General features: G+C 42.7%; 1 long non-coding RNA gene across 2 annotated transcripts in view; it reads right to left on the reverse strand.

Moving 5' to 3' along the window:
- The window catches only part of LOC138302035 (uncharacterized), a 173,984-nt gene that overhangs the window by 137,796 nt on the left and 16,339 nt on the right, over nt 1-19,849 (reverse strand). For both annotated transcript variants that reach the window (XR_011205233.1, XR_011205232.1), the window contains exon 2: nt 5,726-5,811. This is a non-coding gene — a long non-coding RNA (uncharacterized lncRNA). The remainder of the gene's footprint in view (nt 1-5,725; nt 5,812-19,849) is intronic.

The raw sequence follows: 19,849 nt of genomic DNA on the forward strand, positions 1-19,849 counted from the left end.
ATTGCAGTTTCTGATTCTATTTTGACTATTTCCAAGGCTGGGTCAGGTGTTAGAACCACAATGTCATCAGCATAAGCAAGTATCTTCATACTGCCTCCGACCGGTACAACCGGTTCAATTTGCTTCAAGTATAACAGCGCTCTAATGAGCGGATCTATATATAAAGCAAAGAGGAGCGGAGAGAAGGAACAACCTTGCTGAGTGCCCCGGGAAGTTACAAAGGGCTCAGATTCCATCCCTGCTATTAGCAATTTCACTGTTGGCTTCCGATACAAACTCTTTATAGCTTTAATAAAGCCTGGGCCTATACTAGCCCTATGGAGTGTAGCCCACAGATACATCCAGTCCACCCGGTCAAAGGCCTTCTCCGCATCCAGCAAAATGAGTGCCACAGGTTCCTTAGCTACTTGTGAAGCATATATTAATGCTATCACTCATCTGATATGATCGTCTGTACCCTTACCCGGAATAAACCCATGCTGCCAAGGGGAAACTACTTTGTGGATCACTGCACTAAGTCTAGTAGCCAGAACTTTGGCATACAGTTTTGCATCGCCGTTAACAAGCGAAATAGGGAGATATGAGCTGGGTAAACATGGGTCTTTGTCACTCCTGAGAAAGACTACTATATTTGCAGTCAGCCATGAAGCTGGTGATTGAAATCCAGCTTGCACACTCCTAAATAAGTTGAGGAGCTCCTCACTCAGTTCCTGAAAGAATACTTTGAAGAATTCTAAGGCAATCTTTTCTGGCCCAGAAAGAATACTTTGAAGAATTCTAAGGGAATCTTTTCTGGCCCAGCAGCCTTGCCAGTCGATAGAGCTGACCGCAGTTGTTATTTCCTCTAGAGTTAGAGGAACCTCTAAATTTGGATTATCTTCTTCCTCCAACACCCGCCTCGAGGCAGTAACCAGATATTGATCTATCTTGTCCTCTAGGGGAATATTGTCTTGTGGATAGAGCATCTGATAAAACTCTCTCAATACTCTTACAACTGCTGAATTACCGCTTACCAGGTGTCCCTCAGTATCCTTGAGTGCGCCAATAGACCTATGAGTTGTCTTTTGCCTTATCTTAAGAGCTAATAATTTCCCCACTCTTTCACTATACTCATAACACTTCTGTTGATGCATCTGAAATTTAACCGCTCCGTTTCCACATAAGATTTAACAATTTTAGCCTTTATTACTGCGGTTTTATCTAAAATTCCAGTCGCTGATAGATTTTTGCTGATCGTCTCCGCTAACTGACGTTCAAGTGAGGCCAGCTCTGCCTCCAACAATTTAGAGCGTTCTCTCTCCTTCTTTACACCAGAGCCGAGGATCTCTCCCAGCTCTAAAAGCATCCCATACTTTATGGAGGGGAGGCAGATCCACGATTATTGTCCAAAAAATCTAAAACCCACCCTCTCATGTGTTGGATATATTGCTGATCAAATATTAACCTCTATCAAAAGACCAGGTCCTCGGGTGCCAAGCAGCCTGTCCCAGCCAAAATCCCATGACCAGCAGGTTGTGGTCTGACATAATTCTTGGATATTTCTCAATTGATAGTCCTTTCCGCAGATCTGTAGAGACAAAGAAGTAATCTAATCTTGCTAGCTCCTTATGGGGGAGGAGCAAAAGGTAAATTCCGGATCTACAGCCTTACATTGTTGTCAGACGTCCACTAGTCCATAATTCTTTACCAAGGTCTGCAATGCCCGATAGACTTTAGGTTTTCTCCCTTGATAATGCCCCGGCCCCTGGTCCTGAATGGGATGATCGTTGTTTATGTGAATGTACAGATCTCCACAAAGGATCACTGGTAACGGCCATATTGCTATCTCCACAAATTAATGAAATCAAACAGTTCCAAGTCATCGACATTAGAACCATAAAGTGAGCACAGTGTAAATTTTCTCTCCCAGCTGTGCATTCTAAGATCACCCAGCGGCCAAACTTATCTACAGATTTCTTGATCACTTCCACTGACCTATTACGGGCCACTACCACCACCCCCTTCGTTTTTGTACCTTAAGTCGTATATGCAAGCAAGTAATAGCCATGAAATCCAAGTAAGTGTTTATGGGAGCCTGCATGCATACAATATTTGCCCTGAAGGATTTTAGCCCTTCCGCCACCATCCGCCGTTTTTTACCATCATTGAGCGCACATATATTCACCGATTCTATACGTAACTTGCTCCTATATGCCATGCTCCTGTATATCTCAAAACCATAAAAACAACCTTGCAAGCAGCTTCTCAATTTACAAACCCAACCCTGAGCCTACCAATTTGCAGCCATACCTTCATGTGTGGACCCCGTGGTTTATCCCCCCCCCTTCCCTGACACCCCTAACCGTCCTAAGATCCCTCCCCCCTCCTCCAACCCCCAAACCCCTACTCCGCCTACCCCTCACCCCCCCTAATCCTGGGGACAGCCAGACAACCCCCTCTTCCACACCCAACCCACCTATGTGCCAAGCGTGACTCTTCTGAAACACTTACGCTGATACTGAAGATCACACTGATAAACCCATCATCTAAAGATCCCCCCTCTTTTTATTCCTTGTTTTAATGATTATATATATATATATATAAACTTAGCTTTTTTTTTTTCCTTACCCCTTTCTCTCTTTTCGCATCTCTTTCCTTTCCTTCCACCCCTATCACCCTTCTCCTTGCCATAAGCACTCTAAAAAGTCGGGTACTAGGTCGTTTGCTCAAGATATTCCTTGGCTTTTGATTCTGGGGTAAGCACCCGTACCACGTCCTTATGCACTATATTTGGCCGGGCTGGACTCAAAAGATAGGCATGCGCTCCTTTTTCATGAATTGATTTAATCAATTGTCGTAGACGCCACTGTCTTTCCACTGTGCATGGGCGTAATCAGGATGCAAAAAGTAAGATACACCCAGCGCATTTATCCTGGAGTCAGGGCGGGCTTTTTCGAAGACTGCTTGCAGTAGTAGATAGTTACCGAAGTATACAATAATAGCACTGGGATATCTCTGGCTATCAATTCTTCCTTCCTCCTGTTTCTTTCTATAAAGTGGAAACCGGTGTGCTTTTTGTATCTCTCGGTCCCAATTCCAGCCCTCTAGCTCGGGAAAGGCTTGTTTAAACAAATTTGTCATAAAAGCCCTTACATCCTGGCCTTTCAGCTTCCACTGAATTTCTGAAACCTCTGTTTTTTGCGTATCCGTCCACTTAGCCACTACAGCCAATTCTGCTTCACGAGTGCTGGTGCGAGTCTCAATTGTGGTTATACATTCCCCTATTTCCGAACAAGTCTTTGCAGTCCTCTTTACAGAAACATGGAGTTGCTTGGTAGCAACCCTAGCTTTCCTGTTGTCACTTTGCGACTGCTTATGATGCTGTATCATTGTGCGATAAATTAAGTCTAATGAGGAGAGGTTCCACATTTCCTGCATTTTCCAGGGCTCCAGCCAGAATTTTTGTGGATGAGTTATCCGTGTCTTGGTATACCTGTCAAGTAGCTGTATAATCCCATTGCATTGCCTCTATTCCTCTGCCCCGTTTTGATCCATCCCTCTTATCTGCTTTCCTAGGGCTAATTACATTCAGGTGTAGTTTTCTTTGTGATTTTTTTTTTTTTTTACAGGTCGAGACATTGGACCCGGCTCCGGATGACACACAGCTCCCATCAATATCTATTTCTGATAATGATGTATAATCATCTGTATCCTTCGAATGGTCAGATAGTGAAATAAATTATCCACGGTTTCGACCCCTTTAACCCCCCCCTCATAGTTATAGATCACAGCTTTCAGTTATTGATCTCTTGATTGTCTAGGTGTCTATGGAGATGAAGTTGGTATCAGCCAAGCATAGCTCACTCTCACTCTGTTTGGGTATCTGCAAAGTAGTTCCACTCCCAGACGATATCGTGCCACACTTCTCCCCAAGACCGTCCCTTTTTCTGCAGTAGCCAATGAATTTAAAACTACTGACTTGGGGGGAGTCTCCATTGCCATCTCCATCCGTAGATCTCACCAAGTCGGAGGGTGGATGATCCACACCTTCTCTCTGAGCCAGGTCGACATCTTTCCAGGCATCATTAAGGATCGGTATCGTAGTCTCCAAGGGGTCCTCTTGCCAAGGCAACGATGGCCCCAAACCAATACCCTGCATTGGCTGTTTGAACATAACAGGGATCGTGGGGCCCATTTCAGGATTGTTGATATCCTTGCCGGCTTCTCCATGGCGCGTGCTTAACGCTTGCACATGCCCTTTCTCCTTTGACTTTTTCAGCTGACTGGCCTTGCCCCCAACAGCTGCACTGGGCCCCGACTATTGGGAGGAAGGAGGGCGTCTACGTTCACTCTGTTCCCTCCTGCCACCTCCCACAGTATCCGGCTTCCCCCGTGAGCATCGGAGAACCTTTGGCACCATACTGACCCGGCGCACCCTCTGTCGTCTCTGGATCAGAGCTCCGCAGCTGCCAAGAAGGTCCCTGATCAGCCGCCACAGACACGAATCCCAGCACGACTCAGAGCGCCTGGCTGTCCCTCCTCCTCTTCTCTGCAACCAGAAACACTGCCGGTAGGGAAAAAAATAATGCCACGAGTCCACATTCCATAAGGAGGGATCCGTTGACTCCAGTTCAAGGCTCAGCTCCATGCTTTTTCCTCTCCATACTAAGTGTGTGTAAGGATCCAAATCGACCGCTCACGTGGCGGCCATTATTCCCCCGATGAGGTGAGATTTTTGAGCACTTCTTTAAAGTTGTGAGGAAGGCGATGGCTCCTGCATTGGTAAGGAGGCCATTCCAATGCAGAAGACTAAGGAGGGTGCGGAGGTAGCACAGGGAGTTGAAGCAAGATTTTATTTTCATGGGAGATCCAATGGTGCTGTAGTTAATATAGAAAGGCTGGGTCTAGGTGAGGTACAGGAGGTTGAGGGGGGTGGGAACCCCTGCAAGGATTTAATTATCAGGATAAGGAATTTGTAATGAGGGCTGTATCTGCAAAGATCCATCTAGCCTCCTGCTGAAGTGGGTGTATTTCTAAAGACAGTGAATGAGGTAGAGGTAGAAACGTTGATTACCATGTCATAGAGGTAAGCGCATACTGTGGTATGTTAACCAAGACTATTTTTGTAGTAGTCTATTTTGAGACAAGTCACACCAATGAAAGTACTCTACTCACAAGATCCCAGGTCAGTATACAATACCCAGAAAAAAGCCTCAAACATCAACATATTCTTATACTGCCAATGCTGGCCTTATAGTGGTCTTAAATCCTGTTTTTATACAGCATTCAACCAGAACCCATTTAAAATTGGCTTATGACAACAATTGAATTGACTGAGATTATCCAGATGGCCGTACGACTTGCAATAAGACTTGCAGAAAGGCATAAGGCTTGAACCCCCACCCACATCAATAACCCATCAGATTTCACATAAGTTAGTTTGTGAAGTTGCAATGTTGTCCTCTGCCCCATTCAGCACTCATGCAGTCAACTTTATCGCCCCAAACAAAGTGTCCATTCTCCTGGAGAAGATGACAGCAGAAACTCTTCCTCCTCCTCAAGGAGACTTTCCACTGGGAAAATCCACAACTGCATACCCTACCCAGGTCTAATCTTAAAGCACCAAGTAAAGAGCAAAGCCACAATATATTTAAATACTCTGTCAAGATAGAAAACACACACAAAGAAATCTTTGTAAGCCAATGATAGCTAAAAGATTGATAAGGCCTATAAAAAAGCATAGTACCTTAAATTCCAATTCTGTTTTGGCTTTGCTGAGCTCTTCCGTTAATGCTTTAATCTTTTCATGGTAGTTCCTCGTTTCCAGTTTCACTGTGGGAAAAGGATGGGATTACTAACAGCCAACGTCATCTTGGAAATGGTATTTTACTTATTTTGATTGATAGCTCAATTTAAATTTTCTGTTTCAAACCATAAGCTGAACCATAACCACATACTGAAATTCAATGTCAGTGACTATGTTAGAGGGTACTACTGTGAGGTAGCAGACTATCCCACGAGGCAGCAAACACACAAACATCAATTCCCTACAATAAGAACTAGGACCACGGTCAGTAATGCAATAAGTACATGCTACTTTTGCAAGTACCTTCACAGAAAATGTTACATTTGTTAAGATACTGTACTCAGAAATATTTGATGAAACAGCTGTACAGCCCCTAAAGCCATAGCAGGAAAAGCAATAAAAACACTGTTATAACTAACATTAACATCCAACATGACAATTCTCTAGCAATAAATGACTGCAGCCTCTGAAAACTAATTAGCTGAGGCTCCCCACCCATTCTGCTTTATATGCCAATGAGGCCAAAAATGAGAACATGGTTGATTATCATTTCCTCCTCCAAAAAAAGAAAAGTAAGGAAATGTAGGAAGATGGTCAACCCCCTTTGGGGGCCATAGAATATTATTATATATATATATATATATATATATATATACACACACACACACACACACACACACACACATAAAAAACCCTGCATGGCAGATTGTGCCCACCAAAGGAAAACACACATTTCTAAAAACATATCCACGTACAGCTTATGCCACATGTCTACCATATGCAGATTATGCAGCAGATGGTAGGATTTATGTTGGAAATCTATTGTATACAAATAGAAACGGATCAATGTGGCAACAGATGTTTGCACACAGTGGAAGGCTTTGCGCAGAGATTTAATAGTTCTCTTCCAATTGATTATTTCTGCATTTGGTTGATAAGCTGGTACAAATGAGGTGAAATGTTTGCCCAGACAGTATTACCATGTTTGCAAATCATAAAATAATGATGTCATACTATCAAAAAAAAGTGCTGCTTATACCATACAATTTGCCTTTTCATGCTGAATAATTTAGTCAATCCTGTTGCATACTTTAGTGTTCTCCTGCCGTACACTGTGAGATTTGACAAGGAGGACTCCTGCGCACAAAGTTGCAGGTTCTATGATGTGAATGCGTGATCCTTGAGATCAAAAGGCAGACTTGAAGCTTCTGAAAATTACTTTTATACTTGAAGTGGCCCAGCAAGTTTCCCAAGAATAAAATGTTGCATACACCAGGACAAAATTATGCTGTATTAAAGGGTATGTGGCAAGGTGAAATAATAGTGTGTCATTTGTCTATATTTTTTTGTCTTTTTTGAGAATCTGCAGATTCAGGAAACCAGATAAGTATTTTTCTGTTTCTTTACTGTTGCACACATCTCACATGCACACACCCACCGACTGATTTAGAACAATACTTCTGCCTTCTCTGTAGGACAGTGATTCAGAAGGGAGGTTTTAGCCAGTCCGCTGAGATGGCATCTCTGTGGATGATTGCTGCCCAGGCCCGAACGTGGGTTATGGAGGACAGATCTAAGGCAGGATTAGAGACTGAGACAGCAGATAGGAGAATCTGGAAGTGATTTTTCAGTCTCTAGAGTTCCATCAGGCAACTCATCTTCCAGCGATTATGATGGACATGATGGCAGTCGTGCTGTCCCTTCACCAGAACAGTCAATACATTCTAACCGTACGTGCAGCGTTGGGTGCAGAGTTTTCTGTAATGTTATGATTTGTTTTGTAAAGCTCACTATCAGCTGGGAGGGTATCCTGTCGCCGATGCAGGGGCAATCAGTGCTGATCCATGGATTAACCTAGTCGAAGAGCCAAGCGTTCAGCTTCTTTTAGAATGCAGTAATTTTAGGACGATTCGTATGTAAGGGCAGGTCATTCTGCCCTTTTAGAGCCCATTAGGAGAAGTAGTTTCTTCTTGTTCTGGGGCTGCGCAGGCATGGAAGGTGTATGAACAAAAGTCTAGCTGAGCAAAGGTGTCTGGAAGGTTTCTGAAATCTGAGGCGGTATTGAGGTATGCTGGGCCAGTGATGTGAAAGACTTTGAATATGTGTGTCAAGAGCTTGAAAATAGCTTTGGATGGGGTATCAGTGAAATTGTATGAGATGAGGGTGTGTGCCTGTTGGGATGTTAAAGGAGGCAGCTGCCTGCTGCGTTCAGTGTGGTTTGGAGTCATGTGCTTCATTGAGTAAAAGAGTAATTCAGTATCATGCTGAGTGCAGCACCAATAGGTGCGAGTCTGTAGGTGAAACCCAAGTGATGGCATGTGTATCTCTACTTCCTTGACTGTCTACCTTCTACCTATGCAATATTTGTGAAAACTAGACAACCAGGGGTGTCCAGGGATGCATGATATGCATGGCTCTCACCAGGTGATTCTACCCAGCAGCCCTTACAAATGTCAAACGCTGATAAGAAACACACATTTTCCTTACATTCCTGTGATGGAAAATTCTGGAATCTGCGGCTAACCAAAATAGCCTACAACCCTGAGTTCCTACACGTCTATAAGGGCGGTACCCCATTTGACCACAACACTAAAGGCCCTAAAGCTTTAACTTGAGAGATAAGCAATAAGGGTAGCTGCTGTATTTAGGGCCATGCTGTGGCACTGCCAATGGAAACCTACATAACAGACATTTCTGAAAACTACAAAAAGGCCCAGTCTGAAGGAACTTCCACAGGGAGAATAAAAACAGTTTTTTTTGTATGAAAACCCCTCACCCACCAGGGTTACCCCTTGGTGACATGTTTCATCATTGGAATTCTTCCCATTCTGCTATAGAATGAGGCGTGCTGCGACCGACAGGAAGGGTCAGTTTTGAGTGAAAAAACGTGATGTATCCAGGTTACATTTTGGGCCATTTCCAGTCATGTGCACTAGGCCTACCCACACAAGTGAGGTACCAATTATATCGGGAGAATTGAGGGAATGCTGGGGGGAAGGGTGGAGGAAGTTTGTGGCTCCCTGCAGATCCCAGACCTTTCCATCACAGAAATGTGAGGAAAATGTTTGCTTTTAGGCAAAGTTTGAGGTTTGCAAAGGATTCTAAGTAAAAAGAAAAAAAAAGAAAGAAAACCACCTGGTGGGAGCCACACAAGTCATTCTATCCTGGAATCTACTCTTTCATAATTCTAAGTGTGCTAGGTTTCCCTGGTGATGGCTGAGCTAGGACCCAAAATCCACAGCTATGAGCTTTGTTTAAAAAAAAAAAAAAAAAGTGATGTACCATGTTGTGTTTTGGGTTGTTTCCTGTCTCAGGCACTAGACCTACCCACACAAGAGAGGTACAAGTTTTAACGTAAGACCCATGGGAGCATAAAATAGTAGAATGTTTGTTGTTACCAAGTGGCTTTTGCAGCACTTTTGCAAACGTAAGCCATTATGCAAGAAAGAAAGCATTTTAAAAAACACTTTCCAAATCATATGCTAGTACAGATACCCACAAATTCAGAGCGGTACAAATAACTACTGCTCCTAGACTCCATATCCTGTGTCCATTTCAGAAATACATAGGTTTCTTTGATACCCATTTCTCACTCTTCGTCATATGAATTGATGTATACTCAGTACACAATAAAAAGCCATTATACAGTGCAACTCAGTTGTTGGCTCTTGGTGCCTTGGGTTCTTCTAGAACCTACAACCCTTATATAACCCTGCAGCCATAGGGGTCCAGCTGGTGTAATGGTATTTTGCTTTTGTAAATTGGACAGCGTGACAGATGAAAACACTGTCACAAATGGCCATTTTTTTCCTATTCATTTTCAATATTTCTTTATTTCAACAGTTAGTTTCCTTGGGAAAACCTTGAGGGGTCTACAGATATGACCCTTGCTGAATTCGGAATTCTGGGCCCGATTACGATCATGGCGTATAGAATACACCGTTACAAATGTGACAGATATTCCATCTGGCATATTACAATCTCCATAGTGTTGTGAATCCCTCACCTTTATCTGCTTCTTGTATTGTGTGTAATAAACTACCACCGGGTTGTTGGCTTGTTCATGTTCAGTAAGGGTAGTTATGTTAAGGTGTAATGTTTACAGTTATTTGACCAAAGCTTGTCACCTTTGTAGACTGAAAACTATGTACACCATGTTTTATCAAGGCTTGTTTTCTCAACCTCCACGAGGTTCTTTGGTGCATCTACAGGGTTAATTAGAAACACCTGAACACCTGCACTTTGGTAGGCAGCTGCCTTCACTAATTGTTAGGCAGCACTAGTGTTTTCAAGAGCCATGTGCTAATAATGACTCATCACTCATGACGCATTCCTGCACAAACTATAAAAAGCCTCAAAGCCTCAGCGCTTGGCTTGGTTCCGGTTCTTCTTGAAGCTGATATTGAGAGCCTGCTCCTGGGAATTCCCTGTAAAGCTTTTCTACGTTGCTGGACAACAAGAGAGGAAACAACTTATTCAGCCTCTATGCGCCGGCAGCTGTGTACATAAGTGGAGGAAGCGCGCTCTGTAGAACAAATTGTTTTTAGATTAAGAACTTCCATGTGTAACTAAATGACTTTATTTTCAAGAATGAACAAAAGATTTGAGGTTGACTGAGAGAGTGTACAGAAACACTTAAAGCGTTGACATTTATCGTGCATCTGTACCCTGCCTTGTTGATTCATTCTAAAATCGGAAAAGACCTCAGCACACAAAGAGAGTGTTGTGAGATGAACAACCTTCTTATGTGTATGACTTTGTTAATTACGTGTGTGTAGCTTGTTATGATAACAATCCTCATTTTGCTGCAACTCTTTTAGTATTGTCTAGAATGGATTAGTGGTTCTTATAAAAACAGAAAAAGAGGGCTTTCACTTGACTATATAAATCAGTGTATGTTTATTCCTATTTGGAATTAGTTTTTGTTGTGTGTTCATGTGCTATAAGTTTTCAGTGATTACTCTAAGCAGTGTGAGACAGAGAAGATTCAGGCAATGATGGGGCATTCCTGTAAGCTCAAATGAGTGGAGAGGAAGTGCGAGGAATGTGTTGAGTGACAGATGATTAGCTGAGATAATAGACTGTGTGCATAAATACTATACAAGAGTGCCCTGAACACATCACTCATCCCTGTCCTTTCCCATATAGCTCTGGACACTCAACAACTAACGCTGACAGCAATTACCTGCAGCCTGAAGCATCGGGAGCCCGGCTGAACCAGGCAGCAGAGACAATATCTTTCTTCTCTCCCTCTCTCTCCCTCTCTTTCTCATCCAGTCCCCCCACCCTTTTTGGTACACTTGCTGGGACTCCCATATGACGGCGGCAGTGCCATAAGGTGTCCTGGAAGGACAAGGGAACAGTCATTGCCCCTGCAGACAACCGGTCTTTCAGGTGAGTGGTCAAGCTCTTACACATAGGATATAATGTGATCATAATACGGAGGACGGGATATCTGTCATGTTTGTGATGGAATAACCCCATCCACCAAGATAGTAATCAGGCCCTCTGTCTACTTTTCAGAAATTTATAGCTTTCCTGGATCACTCATACATTTCACTTTGGTTTCAATCACAAACCAGAGGTAGGCTGAGAGGACAACAAACTATTTTTAAAAAATGGTTACCTCTTTAAAAATGCCAAAGCTGTGGTGAAAAAAAAAATTTTTTTTATTCAATTCTGCATGTTCCTGAAAGTTGGAAAGATTGTGACTTTTGCACAGCAAACCATTTCTTAAAAAACGAAAAAAAGAAAAATAGAAAAAAAGACAGACACTTTTACCAATGCACTTTTTTCTTATTTTTCCGAAAAAAACCTCAAAATGTAGCTATGTTATGCTTATTTTGTCAGTTGTCCCTACAAGAATCCACCATTTCGCCGTACTTTTAGAATTTCCAAGATGTTGGAAAAGAGGACACAAATTTGGTATGCATAACTTAGGTGGAAAAAAGTAAGAGCCATAAGCGCGATCTACCCCAAGTAACCAAAAAAAGGCTCAGCAATAAGGGTGATGGGGGGGTAAGGTGGGAGGGGGGTAGGCCCAGCGCTTCAGAGTGAGGGAGGGCCAGCAGTTAAGGTGTTAACATCTCAACTACTGTCTACGCTGTTTCTAATGTTGCAGACTCCATCTATCACATCTAAATCAATGCAGGGCACTCTGGAATATCAAATGCAATTAAGCATTCGCTGATGCTTCAAAAGAAAGGTAGAAATGACCTTCTAGAACACCTCAAGAAACAAAACTACAGCGTTAAACAGCCATCACAAATCCAAACTTTGTTTTGGAGGTACTCTCATACTTGTATGTAATTCTGAGTGAAGGACAATGTCTGGATTTCAAATGCACCTTTGCAAATCACTTAATAGACTACTTGCACAAATCCTCTCTTCCTGAAAATTTTGTTCAATTAGCACTTTACACACATTGTATTAGTCTTTATGCTCACCTCTCCTACTCTGGTGGCAGCTCTCTGTTGCTCTGTTTTGGGCTGTCTGTAACTTCTGACATTGATATCACTCATCAAGCTACCCAAACCATACTACCATCTGAGTGCTAAACAGATCTGTAGCTATGTAACAGGTAAACGCTGTCGTTTAATAGCTGGTAAATCTCAAAGCCAGTACATGCATTCATGCAGATAACACCACAGCTAAAGAGTATATCTATGATACTGATACATCTATGATACTAAGGATACTGATGCATCTCTGGCAAAATTCTGTTACCTGTGCAATACACACACTCAGAGCATAAGATTAGGAACCGTTTAATAACCAAAATCTTGAAAGCCGGCTACAAGATCTATTAAATTCAGCCTATTCGCTCCGCAAAACAAAATGGTGAGAAACCTTACTCCCTGAAACTGTATACACATCTATGCTGCTGTTTCACTGTAGTGTATATCTGCACTACCATTGAACCAGTCTTGTTTATTGTTTATTCCAACACCAGAGTCTTTATCAGCTTTCTCCGCCTAGTTTTTTTTTAAACGTCTTCGCACACTGTTTACAAAGCATTTTTCACCATAAGATCTTAGCCTAGAAACTAAACTATCTCGAGGACACCTATGTTCAAATTGTCAGTTTGAGGCACTTGAGGAAAATAAAATACAAATATTAACCTTTTGCCTGCTAAGCCTTTGCCCAGCTGGTGCTAGGCCTTTTTTTGGACGTTTCGGGTAGTTCGCGCTTAAACTCTAACATTTATTTCAACAAAAGGTAGCCATGCTAAATTTGTATCCTTCAACCCTTCCGCTACTCCTCCCCAAACATCCTGGGGATTCGAAAGAAACACAGGGTTTGTAGATTTCTCTGGAAGTATCCAAGAAAATATCCAAAGTATAGCTGATTTTTTTTCCGTTTTTTCTCGGGTCGGGGGATGAGAAATAGTACTGTGTAAGAAAGTACAGTACTTTTTTCCAAAAATGGCATCAATGAAAGCTTTGCTTTATGTTTCTAGGAGGTAATTTCTTTTCCAAACGTTTGTGCTTTCAAAAGGTGGAAAAGCCCAGGGGTGGTCCCGGAAACCTATACAATACTACAATGCAGACAAAAATTTGATTTCAGAAAGTGATTATTTGTGTAGATATCTCATGTTTTTTCGCAAATAAGTTATCTGTTGAAAGAAAAAATAAATTTCAATTGATTTGGTAAAAAGAGCCATTTATGACAGTTTTCCTCTGTAATATTCTTTGAAGCACAAAGGCGAATTTACAAAGGCAATATAATGTTACGTCAGATAAACCCTTTTGATTGCAGGGATATGAAGGGTTTAATAGGTTCTTCAAAAACACACAACACCCAGAGCCAATAACTGAACTCCACATCTAATGATTTCTATAGTGCCCCACTGCACATCAATTCTGTGGTAAAATATCATGAACGAAAAGTGGGTATGAAGGAAACCTATGTATTTCAAAAACGTACACACTTCTGAATATGTGGTTACCCATAATATCACGATTCAGAGAGCATTTTGCCAAATGTATTTCTTTCCCACAGGGTTACATTTAGAAGTTACAATATCAATTTAATTGGCAGTAACTAATGTTCTACTATTCTGTATTCCTACAGGTTGCCTGATAAAAAGGGTACCTATCTTGTGTGGTGTGGCCTTTTGCCTGCAAAACAAAACACCCAAAACTGGACCCAGAGACATCACATTTCGTCCAGCAAAAATCAATGCTTTTTAAACAATATGTGTAGCTGCACAATGTGAGTTCAAGGGTGGCCACCCATTGAAACCTACCAAACTGAGACATTTCTGACAACTTGACACTCGGGGGAGTCTAGAGTGTTGAGTGTTGTGATTTGCATGGTCTCCCAAGGTTGTTTTACCCTCAAACTCCAGCAAATCTCAAACTTTAGCTAAAATCATGAGTTTCCTTACATGTCTGGCAGGGCAAGTTCTACAATCTGCGAGGATACTCACAATTCCTACACCCCCAGTTGCCACACTTTATCCCTCTAAAAATGCTACCCCCCTCAAATGATCAGTGTCCACAACACAACAGGCCCCAAAACACAATGTGGAGAGATCAACATTTCCGTTAAAAAATGATCTGGTTTGGCAATGCGGGTAATTGTAGTACTGCTCAGGCTCAGCCACCAGCCAGAGAACCTACCAAACTCAGATATTTTTGAAATACAGACACCCAGGGTAGTCCAGGGTGGTGTGTCTTGCATGGATCCCACAACTTCTTACAGACAGTGCTCTGCAAAAATATTGCACCAAATCGCACATCTTCCTTGCATTTCTGTGACAGAGAAGTGTGAGAACATTGGGTGGTAGGGATTTTTTGAGTCTCTGCAGATTCTGGAAGTTTAGGTCACAGTAATGTGAGGATAATTTGTAATTTTAGGCAAAGTTTGGAGGTTTGCACACCACTGTGGCTAAAACCATTTTGTAAAATCTATGCACGGCACACCACACTGGACTCCCCTGGGTATCTAGTTTCAGAAATGTCTAGGTTTGGTATGTTTCCTTTGGTGGCAGCTAACGATAAGTCAACAAATTGCAGCCATTTGGCATGGCAAGAAGGACAAAATTGGGATTTATTCCCACTATCCTGGCTCAAACATAAAAACCAACACCCAGAAGAATGACATTTTCCTTTTGCTAGGGATTGGGATGCTTTGGACCCAAGCGAAGCAAAAAGACTGTTGAGTCCTTAGGGGCGAGGCCTAATGTCACGATAGGCCAGAGCCTGGGGTTAGGGGAACAAACTGGGCGTAAACATCCCCCATCTGCCCTTTGGTGGGGCAGAAAGACTAAAAATACTGTGGAAAAAGGGTGAGCGCAGGCCCTTGCCCACGAGGCCGCTTGCCTATAAATAAATTCCTGGTGTCTAGTGGAAGAGCCAGGCAAGATCAATTGGCTCCCTGAAGTGTAACAGAGGAATCACTGGAAAGGTGAGCTTCTCAGCTTTCCAGCAATACCTTACTTTTTTCACAATTCCCTGCAGGCATGAAGAATGAGCTGTTTTCAGCCTCCTACACGCCTGCAGGGAAACCAAGAAACTGTTTCCAAGGTGCCAGAAGTGATGGTGACAAAACTGCATAATTTGCAGGACCATCACACCCCTCTAGGTTGTGAGTGAGTCTCTGACTCATGGGGGTGCAATAGGGAGGGAACCGGAGCAGCACACCACTGCTACAGCTCCAGTGACAAATGCATGGATGTGATCTCCAAATCCACAGCGTCCAGGTTTGAGCGTTAGGACGTGGAAATCACCTAAACTGCATACAAGGGGTTTAATTTATCAGTCCACAACTTTCATAAGGTGGGATGAAGCTCCAGCCACATATCTATGGCACTGAGTCAAAAGGTAAACACAAATGATGTATGCAACTTATTTATGTGGAAGTTCTGTAAAGTGCGGAATGTTGCCTTACAGGTACTTTATTGGACAGTTAACATAAATCCATACACTGGTGAAAAAGGGGAGAGCGAGTCTAATTCAAATGATCTGGTGTACTCCAGTTTCTTAGTTATATCCTACTCGGATAAAAGACTTAAAAGCAAGTCTCAATAGTTAGGCTTTTAGAAGTTTCCTCCATTGTAGGTGACTGGATGTAGATCTTGCAGTAGCCATGTGGGTGTTCATCAGTCAGGAGCTCTGAACCCAATTTAATCTAAAACCATGTTTTCTTGGTCCTATCTTACAGCTGCATATACCTCACAGAAATTATCCTCAGTTTGAAAGGGAACTTCTATGGGGTTTTGTTTCCAACTAGCAGACCGGCCAAGTTTCCCATCTCCATGTGTGATGTACAGTTCCAGGGTGGGCTTTTTCTTTGAATTCTGGGCCTTGCAATCTTTGATTATTTCCTTATAATACAGCACTTCAAGACCTAGGATTCAGGGAGGGAAAACAGAACTGGGGCAACACATCATGTATTGACCTGGCAAACTTGGCAACTATGAACTAGTCTCTCCCTGTAATGCCAGAAGCTGAACACAACCTTTCTCTCTGGTGCTATTTTCAGTTTAAAAGTATCAAGGTACAATAACCACACAGTTAAACGAAGCTGTGAACACGTTTACCATGATCACAGGAGCTTAGCCACAATCAGAAAGGAACATGGAACATTTTGTTAAACAGGGAACAGAGACATCAGCTCTGGATTGAAGCGCACCGTCTCACATCATATTTCATGGTGAAAGACGATGAGATTAGCACCAGTATGGCCCTTCAATGAGAAACGCAGAATACAATAGTGAATAAATAAACCATTGGCAGCAAATAAATATTACATTGACAAATACAAAACTAAGAATTCAACAGGATTATTTAGATTGACAAGCATGAGAAAACCAAATAAAATATTGAATGGCAGGTTGATGATAATCAAGCATCAACACCTGCCTACATTATCACCTTAAACTGAAGGCTCTTGATCCCTAAACTGTCTTAAAAACAACTCTTACCATAATTGCAACCTTTAACCCATTTAGATGTCCGATTCTAGTTTTTAAAAATACAGAAAAATTGCTTCATTTGAATAACCATGATTTTTTTCATTTTACATTAAAAAACAAAATCGTTCCTGGGGGGGAGAATGAGGGGGGGGGGGGTCAGGGATTCCACCAGGCCCCAGGGATTCTGTTGTGTGTGTTTGTGTGTTCTTTGTGTCTTGGGCAAGGGTAGCCCCCCCCAAAAGGGGTACATTAGTGCTGCCCATTTCTGCCCTCGTTGGGGGCAGATTGGACTATTGTTATTAGACCTATCTGCCCCCAAGGGGGCAGAACCCACCAAGATGCCAGGGTTTTTTTCCTTTATTTTTTTGTGTTGAGGGGTGGTGCCCCCTTCAGCAAGGGTCACCCCCCAAAGGGGGCACAGAATTGATGGCCATTTCTGCCCCCTTTGGGAGCAGATCAGCCTATTTTTTAGGCCCATCTGCCCCCAAGGGGGGGCAGAATCCACTTAGGCACAAGGGATCTTGTGTGTGTGTTTTGTGTGGGGGGCAGCCCCTTTGGTAAGGGTTGCCACTGCAAAGGGAGCACATTACTGATGGCCATTTCTGCCCTTCTCGGGGGCAGTTCGGCCTATTTTTTTATAGGCCCATCTGCCCCCAAGGGGGGCAGAAGCCACCAAGACGCCAGGGATTTTTTTTTCTTTGTTTTTTGTGTAATGGGGGTGCTCCCTTTAGCAAGGGTTGCCCCTCCAAAAGGGGGGACATAACTGTTGGCCATATCTGCCCCCTGTGGGAGCAGATTGGCCTATTGTTTTTAGGCCCATCTGCCCCCATGGCGGGCAGAATCCACTTAGGCACCATGGAACATTTCTAAATGCTTGGTGGCGGGGTGTTTGTCAACTGGCGAAGGTTTTGCATTTGTGATTATAACAGTTTATTTCTTCTTTTTGTTCCAGTTCAAAGCTTTTGATTCCTTTGCTTTGGCTCCTTGCGGTTTTGGCAGTGGTTGAGTTGTGTTTTGCTTAGTTCCATGTTTTAGGTAAGTAAAACCAATTTACTTCAAAGGAGTAATGTTGCCATGCATGAATGACATGTTTGTAGGTGGTGTACTAAATGTAGGATTGTGTGTGAATTTGTCCTTAGATTTGTCCACAATTATATTTGTGTTGTCTTATGTCTAATTAGCTTTTCTTTTTTCTTTTTAGTGGGATATCATTAGTGATTGCTGTGTCTGTGCAGAGTAGTTGCTGGTGAGTCTAGCTTTTTCAGGCAAGTGATTCTTATAGTTTTTGAGTACATAACTCTTTTGATAAAGCCACACTGTTTATTACTTATTTTAGACAGTGCTGGTTATTGTTGGTGCATTTCTCAAGTTACACTTCTTAGAAAGGATCATGGCTAGCTGCAGAGTGACCGCTCAGCAGATTGTTGGCATGCGCTTTGGGTTGTCTTCTGACCATGATTATAAGACTGACTCTGCAACTGAGGCAGAGGAGACAGTGAGAGATTCTGTCAGTGAGTCTTTTGTCCGAGAGGAATCTTCTGATGAGGAAGCCACTCTGAGTGCAGATGAAGGCCTGTTTTAGAGGAGGATACTGATGTGCCAATAGTGCAGCAGCCTGGGGCTGAAAGGTTTCCCATTGGAAGACCTGACAAGTGGGTTGCCCCAAACATGGGGCAGCCACAGTTGCCTGCCTTTACTGGTCTTCCAGGGTGCAAAATAATTATAGAAAACTTTTTGCCTGTCAATTTCTTTGAGTTGTTTATGGACGATGTATTTTTGGAAGAGATTGTTGAGCAGACTAATTTGTACGCAGAGCAGTATTTGAGGGATAACGCTGCCAGACTTAGGCCTCAGTCTATAGCTACCCAGTGGATTCCCACAAATCTGGAAGAGATGAAAAAGTTCCTGGGTTTGACTTTTTTGATGGGGTTGATAAGGAAGCTGTCACTGGCTTCTTATTGGTCTACTAGTCCCTTAATGGCAACAACTATATTTCCTGCAACCATGACTCGTAATGGGTATTTGCTCCTTCTTCGGATGCTGCATTTTGTTGACAATGCTTTAGCCTTGCCACAAGATCACCCTGATTGTGACCATCTTTTTAAGATTAGGCATGTCCTCGATCATTTTGTAGATCGGTTTTCAGAGGTCTATGTTCCAGGCAAACAAATAAGTGTGGACGAGTCTTTGGTCCTGTTCAAGGATCATTTAGTTTTTAGGCAGTACATTCCTAGCAAGAGGGCACAGTATGGAATTAAATTGTATATGCTGTCTGAAGGTAGTACAGGATATGTTTATAATTTCCAGGTCTTCACTGGTAGGGATTCCCGTATTGACCCCCCCTGGTTGTCCGCCCACTTTTGGAGTTAGTGAGAAAATTGTGTGGGAACTTGGTAGACGACTGTATAACAAAGATCACTATTTGTACGTAGATAACTTCTACACTGGAGTGCAGTTGTTCAAGGAATTGTTCAGCGTGGACACTGTTGCTTGCGGCACAATCCGTTCTAACCGGAAACGTTATCCAAGGGAGCTTGTCTGTAAAAAACTTGAGAGGGGACAGTGCAGTGCCTTGCGTAATAATGAGCTGCTAGCGCCAAAATTTGCAGACAGGGGGGATGTGTACATGCTAACTACCATCCATGATGAGAGTACTTCCCCTGTGACTGTTTGGGGTCAGGTTGCGGAAGTGACAAACCTGCGTGCATTTTTGACTAAAATAAGCACATGCGTGGTATTGATAGAGTAGATCAGAGGTTGGAACCTTACACTGCTCTTCGTAAATCTTAAATGTGGTATAAAATGCTGGCCATCCATTTGTTTAATTTGGCAACTTTTAATGCTTTAACTGTCTTCAAGGATTGTTCCCCTGTTAAGGATGAAATTTATTAAATTTCATGAGTCAGTGATAGAGAGCCTTATTGTAGTGGAAAAGGCCGGAGTTCCTAGAGTAGCAGTGGTGGAGGATGTGGCTAGATTGAAAGATCGCCACTTTCCTGATCACATTCCTCCCACTCCCAAAAAAGACTTGCCCACTAAGAAACGTAGAGTCTGTGCTCAAAGAGGTATCTGGAGGGAGAGCCGGATGTACTGCCCGACTGTCCTTTAAAGCCTGGGCTGTGTGTTGCTGGCTGTTTCAGGAA

The sequence above is a fragment of the Pleurodeles waltl genome, chromosome 6 (genome assembly GCF_031143425.1).
Source record: "Pleurodeles waltl isolate 20211129_DDA chromosome 6, aPleWal1.hap1.20221129, whole genome shotgun sequence".
NCBI lineage: Eukaryota > Metazoa > Chordata > Amphibia > Caudata > Salamandridae > Pleurodeles > Pleurodeles waltl.